This window comes from Microchirus variegatus (genome assembly GCF_963457635.1).
Source record: "Microchirus variegatus genome assembly, chromosome: 4".
Taxonomy (NCBI): domain Eukaryota; kingdom Metazoa; phylum Chordata; class Actinopteri; order Pleuronectiformes; family Soleidae; genus Microchirus; species Microchirus variegatus.
Window position 1 is genome coordinate 18,308,854 of NC_139805.1, and position 9,617 is coordinate 18,318,470.

The window sequence follows — 9,617 nt, forward strand, 5'->3', positions numbered from 1 at the left end:
GTGTGTGTGTGTGTGTGTGTGTGTGTGTGTGTGTGTGTGTGCTGCCTGAAGTGTGCAGTCAGTCATGTGGAACCTTGCAAAGTATTCTGATTCTCGTTAAATGTGCTTCCAGGCAGAGGCAGTGTTTATTTGCAATCGGGGAAATGTGGATGTAATCACCCAAGTGGAGCGCCAACGATATCTGTGGACTCTTTGCCTCGGAATAAATGTAGCATAACCAGCAACCATTACAGTTATTTACTGTAACGTACACAAAAGCTTCAATAATAGTCATGTTCTTTCTAAAGTTGATTTGGTTTTTTTGTGTGATTTAAATTGAATGTTCAAGTTCAAGGATAAGAGTGCAAGTGTCTTTGTTGTTGGCTGAGTGAGAGCTGATGGTGAGAATGACCCACCACAAGAATCCAAACAAAGGTTTAAAATAAAATGTTGACTGTGTTGTATTATGTGTATTTGTTTTGTTGTATTTTTTTGTAAAGTCATTTTAAGTCATAATAAGGCTTTGTTAACAAATATATAGGTCATTTCTTTTTAAAAGTAATGTGTTTTGACATACAGTTGTATATTATTATTATCACAGTTTCTTTTGTGGTGATTTCAAAGCTGAATAAGGTGATAAAAATATTGACAATGTTCAATAGTACAGTTATTTATGTGTAAATAAACGGCATGGGAGCGTAAACCTTTGCATCATCTCACAATTATGCATTTTCCACCTTTTTATTATTCGTTGTTTATCTGTTGCATATGGATTTGCACAATTTTACCGTCAAAAAGTTTGACATATTTTAATGTGTTGTTTGAGTGAGCAGTGCTAAGGTCATACAGCAGTGTTACTCAGGATGATGCCAGTGATGATCATGCACGCGCCAGGTGTTTTCTTGCAGCTGTAAGATCACACCTCTCGAAATCTGCTCACTAAAACCAGAATAAGAGAGAAAACACAGGACAAAAAAGATACTTATCTCTTTCATTTGAGGCTAAATTATTTTTGAGTAGATTACAGAGCAGATGAATGAGTTCTTGTTGTTATTCCCCTCAGGTCCAGAGGGGGAACACCAGACACAGAGAAAATGAGCCTCAATTTGCTCAGGTTGGTCCAGGTTCCAGGTTGGTCACAAAGTGTTGTGTACCCTTTGTTATTATGTGTATCCGTACTGCTCTCTGCCCAGTGTTCCGTTCCCTGTTGTGAGGCTGAGCTTTGAGGGCCAGAGAAGATAGCAGCTGGTTGTTATTGGTTGTTTGTGACACATCAGCTATAAGGCTGATGCCATCTGTTTTTCTGTAATCTGAATATGGGCTTAACATATTAGGGTTTTAGTGGCAAGGCATCCCAAAGTGTGGATCGCTGTTATAGGCTGCAGTTAAAATTCATAGTAGGCACGCACAAGTACAATGTAAGGATTTTTCCAAATATTTCATATGGACTGTAAATAAACAGTCGATATAAACTGTATTATAGGACTGAGTACTTGGTGAGGTATACTGAGGTATTTGAATTTGTACTTGACATCTTTGTGTTTTGTACCCCATAACTGAGTTAAGATAAGTTATGTTGCTTAACCCTTTATCAGGCGGTCAATGAAATCCTAAAGTCATTGCAAGACTTTTTTATTTTAATGTAGAAAATCAAGATCAATGAAGTTAAGAAAAACACACATAAACTTAAAGGAACATTTATTTCCTAACCCCTACTACTGCTGATTGGTCCTTGGAAAAGGGAACTTGTACTCATATGTATACTGTATACTGTATATATATTAGAGTACAATTTTGCATAGTTCCTCAGTACAATCAAAATGATGTGTGTAGTGTGTCTATTATGGGTCTGTTCATATTAGGAATCAAATGCTGTCCAGATTGTAAAAGCCATGCCACATGAATACAAATTGATTGGCATGGTGAACATAGTTTAAAAACAAATCCTAAATGTAAATAGGTCAGCTCTGCATTGTCAAACGGCTGCTCTTCCAGTCTGTTTACATGATCTGCAAAGCTTTTATGGGGAGGCTTTAAGCAGCAGAGCAGGCTGGAGCCTGAGGGAGACAGAGCAGTTAGACTGGGGCTCATGGTGCTTTACAGCCTACTTACATTCTCCCTTCATTGATGTATATGCTCATGAGCAGCATATGCTTGTCATGTTAGTAAACAGCATCCAGTAACCAGCATGTTTTTTTTCTTCTTTATTCATTTATGGACCAGCTGGGACAGTATATAGGCCTTTCAATGCTTTTGCCCATGCAAAACTACATCGTAGCCCCATTGCCCTCTCATTTAGTTGAATGGTTGATGAGGTTGATGTTTGCTGTTGGTGCTGACTGTCAGCTGAAGCTGCCTGGGAGGAAACAGCTTCACTTAATTAAAGATTCTACCCCAGTGATGCCCCCCATCTCTCAACCAGTTTGTCCTTCTCTGAGGTCACGTGGCTTGAGGGACGATGTGACGTCTCGCCTGTTGGAGTTGAACTAGAATGTCATAGCATGTCAGACACAGTGTTTTATCCAGTATATGATGTCTTAAATTAGTATACATAACGTTGATGTATTATTTGCTGAACTGTATGGTGTTGTCCACTGGGGTACCATGCAAAGTATTTCAACTGACCTTATAGGGATACAAGTGCGCCAAAACCTTTTTTTTCCTGATTTATTTTTTGATTTCAGAGAAGTTTCAATTGTTTTCTGTGTTAAAAGTTGAACTTGTTTTTATTTATTTCCGAGCTGAAGTGAGCAAAAGGGACATTAAGAAGCTCCGAGCACTCCCCTGTTGAGTTGCCTTTAGATGTTGTTGCTATTCCTCTTCTCTGTGTGCTTTGATTAAATCCTAGTGACAGAAAGAGGTTAGTGTCCCATCGCTCTGTGTGCATGTGTGTACGGACAATGAGTGGTGGGGGTGCTTAGGACTGTAAATTGCTGTTTTGTGAAGAAGGCAAGATGACCCACATAAAGGAGGTTTAATGCATTAATGGACCTGCAGGGGGTTGTAGTAGGGACATGGGAAGTGAGATTAGGACAAGCTAATGTCCTGTTTTTAAAATTGTTGTATAAGTGCACTTCATGGAGGCAGTGTTTTTATTATTAGTTTTTCATGGATGAAAAAAAAATTCTTCAAGAAAGACTTTCGTTCTTTGGCACTGTATGTATGTATGTATGTATGTATATACACACATATTTAGTGTGTGTATGTATGTACCCATTGAATGTATACAGTATGGTTTGAATTGGAAGACTTTGTCTATGCAATAAAGGAGGAATGACTCAGGTTGTCTGTGTGTATCTATACATATGCATGTGTGTGTATATATGTGTATATGTATACATATTTGTATTTGCTACCTCTTAAGGACCTTTTCTGGCATAAACACTGACCTTGTCAGAACCTCAGTTGGGTGTATTGCTAAGATTTGAATTGTGACTTGGTTAAGGTCAGGGTTAGGCATTAAGTGGTTATAGATAAGGTTAGGGATGATGCAGGAGTTTAGGCTGCTCATATAAAAGGAAGTCTATGCAGTGCTTTAAGAAGAATATCTGTTTGTGTGTGTGTGTCTATTTTTGTGTGCATGTGTGCGCCTGTAGCTATTAATACTTAAGTTTACTGTGCAGGTGGCAACAACCAAGATGTCCCCCGAGGAGGATATAATTGTTTCTTATGCGAGCCTACTACCTAATTGCAATTCTCTCTTCACATAATACTTTCCACCAGGTCACCACATGAAACAAACCAAAAATAAAACCTGCACACTTTTAACTTCTCACATACATGCACATTCACCGTGTCCCTGTTAGACAAAATCTCCTCAGGCAAATCTCCTCGCATGTGTCCATCCTCCCTCTCATATGATGCTGTGATTATTAACAGATGAAGTGTTCCTGAGGATTCAGGTGGATAGTACCCCCAGGAGACCCCCCTTGTGTGCCACACCAGGACTCATGCAGCTGCACAAATGACAAATAGCAATCTGACCGTGTGTGTTTGGAGAAGCTGCAGCACGTGCGATAATAAATAATCCTGTGGGGTTGAAGGACAGAGGGCAGTGTGTCGGTGCGTGTGTGTGTGTGCTTTTTCAAGGATTTGAAGTCAGTGTATGGACATGTGCCTTCCTGTAGTGTCATCCAGGTGTGAGTCCATCAGTACATCCTGTTGATCTTAGCAGAGAGTCAGACAGAAATCCAGGGAGGCTCCATCATATCTTCATCTTCAAAGGTCGTAAAATAAAAATGCAAGCTTAGGCCCCCTTCTTACACCCCCTCTCTGAGCCACATACTGCCCAGCGAACTCATGCCAAAGCTGCTAAAAACAGCCAAAATATCAAACATCGTGCCGATTGCAGCTTTGAACTGTCAAATCCAGCTTTGAAGTGTATTTGTGTAACTTCTGTCCAAGCCACTCCCCCTTCTTTAAGTTATAGGGCCTGCCTCCTTTTGTGATGCAAATGTGCAGCATGATAAAAATAGCCCATGGTGAAAAAAAGGTGCTGGGCCAGCAGATTGTGGCACAAGAAATGTGCTGAACAGTCCGACCTTAGGGAATGGAGCGGTGGTAGAAAAAAAAAGAGAAAAGAATAGAAGAGCTGCTTAAGTTCCCGTTTGTTTTTCAGTGACGTCACATTAGATGTTAAGTGTGGAGTGGAACTGCGTTATTGCAGGGTTGTTCTTGTGCCATCTATCAGTGCAACACAGCGCATATACTGTATATAGCCAAGGTGAGGCTGTGTGCTGCTGTGTGCCGGAGCTAATGCCTTCTGCAGCTGGTTAGTAGGTCAGTACAGTAACTGCAGCAACACAGCGTGTATGTGAATCTCCTTTCATTTGACATTGATACATTCAGAGAAGATCTTTCCAGAGCAGATGTGCTGGTCTTTCCGATAATCTCCTCTTTTCAGACCCCCTCTGATCATTGCTGCTGATAAGAACTATTGATCTCAACAGCTCTCATTATTGCAGGGATCATTAAAAAAACTACAAACTAGTTATAACAGGACCCACACATCTTAAAATAATGACGCTTTAAATGCAGCACCCGGTATTGATTCTGCAGTTTGGAGCTTTTTTTTTTGTTACAGGAAGCAGCAAACGGTTATCCTTGAAAGCAAAGCAAACTCAGACTTGTACTGCAATGCCAAACGGCATCAAGTAGCCCGATAGTGACGTTTAATCAACTTCATCTGAACCCCTCCAGCCCCGAAACTCCATGAGCATGAGAGAGAAAGCCACGCAAGCACAATCGGCAGCCATTAGCTCTCGGCCATTAGCTCTCTCATATGCTGCCAAGCATGAAACTCCAGCCCTCATCAAACACTCACTCCAGATCACCACAGGTAGAAGCAATTACTCACGCACGCCAACGTTGATGACATGCATGTCAACAAGCTGGCATTTGTTGTGTTGTTGTTTGTGTGTCTGCAGTACACTACACTTTCTTGACCGCACTGACCTTTTCCTTCACTTCAATCTTTAAAGGTGCAGTGCATATCATTTGGGGATTTTGTGTTGATAACATATCTTGTGTGCTTCATGTTTTCAGTCATACTCCATGCTGTTTACAGCCATCTCCCTTGACTCTTGCCTTGGCCATGTGACATGAAATTTAAATAGTGCAATACTGAGTTGTGCGGCGATTAATGAATCAGCGTTGTGTGAACTCATTGGACGATGGTTTGAATATAACAGACATTTGTTCATGATTAAAAGTTCCACACTATACTTTTAACTTCAGTACTTTCATCATGGCGTTTGATCCTATATGCTCTGTGTTGTCCTTTGTTGTGATTAATCAATGTCTGGGCTGATTACATGCATATCACATTTTATTGCGCTTTCTTGATTAATCACACCATAGTTGTATGTTATTTTCAAAGGAAATGTTGCCCGCAGGTTTTCAGGACTACACTTCAGGGCTTTGCTCTCTCACACACTGATGGACATTATGCGGTCACATGTGTGTGCGTCTTCCCTTGGGTGTCCAGGTGTCTGAGGTATCAAAGGCCTCGCTGGGTCAGTCCTCTACAGTCAGCACAGTTCAGCTTCCTTCAACTCTATGGGGCTTGTCTTTGAAAGGCAAAGAGGATGTTCTCCATTTCACTTGCAGAACAGCGGAGTCTCATTCTCTTTTTAATATTCAAGCTTGAACTTTCAGTCGCTCTTATTATTCTTCCTCCAATTTCAACCATTTTTTTTTTTGTTCTTCATGTTGGTGAAAAGTGCTCCAAGCCCTTTCTCTAGGTTTAGGGGTCTTTGTGGGAAAAAAAGGAAAGGGAATTGTATCCAGATGTGAATATTCCCTTCTACTCCAAAGACAGTGTGTACATGTGTGTGTACTTGTATTTTGCTACCTCTTAATTCCTTTTCTGGCATAAACACTGACCTTGTCTGGTAACTGACCTAATTGGTTATGGTTATGAATAATGCTTTGTTCAGGCTGATGGAAGCCAATGCAGTTGTTTTAAGAAGAATAGCTGCACCAACCTATGTGTGTGTGTCTAAGTGTTCACGTGTGTACTCAATGCAGTGTTTTTAGAACAGATATTATTGTTTGGTCATGTAAAATATGAGCATTATAACAATTGGGACCATTAGCTGTGCACCCGTGCGTTTGACTCGTTCATTTTTATTGATGCAGGGAAAGGAAAGTATGAATGGCTACATTTGGTTGCTGTGACATTTTGAGGCTAATCCATTTTGCTATACCTTAGACGTGGCTGTAGCATTGGTAATGGTTGATGCTGGTGAATTTCATGGCTCGCACTCCTGTTATTTGTTCCGCATAGTGATGCTAACACATTGCTCTTCCCATATTTAATGTGCCTTCATAATATTTGTATATCCATCCAAGTGAAATATTTCTCTCTTTGAGTTGGACATGGTCCACTGGACCACAGGGGGCAGATGGAGCATTTGCCTGTGATTAGAATAGTTCTAAATGCATTATTTATTATTGACGATGTTACATTACAAATACTTTATGTGCCAAGTGTCTGCACATGACGCTAAATACACCAAACGTAAATGATATAATGAAATCATATATATTGACTTCTCCGCCTAAGGCTGACTTTAATGTGTTACCTACATTATGCAGCACAAATCTTGAGGACATAAAGAGTCCCTCTGTTGCAATTGGCTAACAGTGGAGTTTGCAGTAAAAAAAAAACAGCTGCTGTGAATAGACAATTAAAACATTCCACTGTGGAGAAAACAAACAATGAAAGGGGGAAAAAAAAGACATTATGGAGCAAAATAATGGACATCCATTCCTTAATTTTATTCTCATTGCGGTACAAGCACATTTAAAAAGGCAATGTAGGGACCAGAGCTTAACCCCGCCAAGTTATAGTGGAGGATTTAGTCATCTAACACATTAGTTGGTTCATCCAATAAAACTCCTCACAGATGTTCCTGGTTGTACAGTAGATGTTTGTTAAGTTTACTCATAGAGAATAAGTGATTTAGTCACGTTTGTTGGCAATCACATCTAAAAACATATATGGGTTGAAGGCACACATTGTGATTTCTTAAGTGATCTCACTTAAGACATTCTTTTATCAAAAAGCCTCCACTGATTTTATTTAACTTTCAGTTCTGCATCTCTACCCTGCATCCACATCTATTTTAGCTGTTAGTAATTACATCACCGTAATAATGTTATTTATATGAAATCAAGTGAACCGGTACTCTCCGGCACTCTTGTGTTTCCCTCTTTCTCCCATGAATAAAGCCTGTGATTTTGAACCACAGACCAGTGTGCTTACCAGTGTGTCGTGGCAGAGACTGTGTGAGTAGGAGAAACTGCAGGTGGCACGGACACCTTTCTTTTTATAGTGAGGCCTGAATCAGGTGCACACATGAGTAAGGACACATCCAGCAAAAAAAATGTGGGAAGCTCATTAATAAAATTCTACATTAGTGATGATTTTTGAACAAAAATAACTGCTGTTGGAGCAGTTGCCTAATCTCTATGACAGACTCATCAAAGGACAACATGTATTTAGTTGACATTTGTGCTTTTCATTCTCAGCTGGATCAGTTTTATCACAGACACACAGTTCTCTGTTTGCTGATCTCCCAAACGTACCAATGTCCTAATAAGGTAGAGTGCAAGGCAGCAACCTTGTTTGTGCATCCGGTCTCCTGTTTATCAGTATCCAAGTCATCGTCTACTCCCCTCGTCTGATGTATGTTACAAACTCCCACATTTCAGCTCTAATTTATACCACTTAGATCACACATGGGTCACGTTGTACCCCACGCTCTCCTACGTTTTCTTACATAGGCCTGAATTCCACTTGACTTCAGTTTTGTTTGGTTTTGCGCTTGTTTCTCTTGGATGTTGTCTGTATCCAGCCTGCCTCAATCCATCTCTCTGTTTGTCTGTCTCTTCAGCTTCCTGCCCTTCATCTTTTTTCCTCTTTTCTCAATCCTGCTCTTTTCCTCTCTCTTAATTCTCTGTCTACGTGTGACTGAATTCTGCTCTGTGCTGTGGCTCTGTTTTAAAAGATGTTTTTATTTCCCCTCACATCTCAGTCCATCTGCCAAATCCTCACATCCTTCAGGGACTTATTGTTCCTAAGAACTCTGCCAACCATCTCCCGTACGCTTTATAAATCATTTCCTTTCTAACTTTTCTAACATACACATGTGAAGTGTCTACACACACAGCCATATTGGTGCTGTGCAGCCTTTGCCTTGGGTTATTTCTTGCTTGATCTGAGGCCTAGTTTTATGAGCTCTGTGGTTCCCAACACCCAAATTTAGTATTTAGCACAAAAGTTGTATTAACTGTCCAAGTGATAGGTGAAAGAACATCTTGCTACAGCTGGACATTCATGGTTTTCAGTCTTGCACAATCACCACAATAAAAAAAACAAAAAACAAAAAAACACTGTTGAACAAGTCAAACCACAGAAAACACAAAGTGTTTGCAGGCTGTGTAATCAAAAACTGATATTACTCTACCTGGTTTTCATTTTAAACCTTCAAACCTTCCAGTGAAAAGAAAGTGATGACGTTTTGAGTGATTATATATGTCAGTGTTTGGAGGGGATTCAGGCGTTTCAGGCAGTTTTCAAACATGCATTTGGACACGTTCACCACAGTGTGGCTGAGTATCTGTAGAGCTCCAGACTCTTATTCTAAGTGGAGCACTTTAGTTTTGGTGACAACAAAAGACAAAGTCAATAGGAAATATTTATTTTCAAACTTATCTCCAACTTGTAATCACTCAGGACATGTAGTTTAGTTTGTCCAAGACATATTCCCATTGTTTGTAAAGTAGAATGTTGTAGTTCTTTTTGTGGCATCAAAAGAAGAAGTAACATCGTGCCAATGCAGGCAACGCAGACCTCCTCAGGCTTCAACAGAGGTGCCATTCACCCATTGTAAGTTGATGTATAATTATCCTGGAGACATTAATTGGTCATAAATCATGCATTAGGTCACTTTAACACTATCTTGCTTCAAATGTCATATACATATATAAGGTCTCTGTGTTACACCATCAGTGTACTCATGTCAACAGTGTCCAGCTTACACTCTCATTTAATTTGATTGTTTTTGATTGCATTTGGCAATAATATACAGATGGATTATGCAAACCATTACATTTGCCTTATCACCCATTTT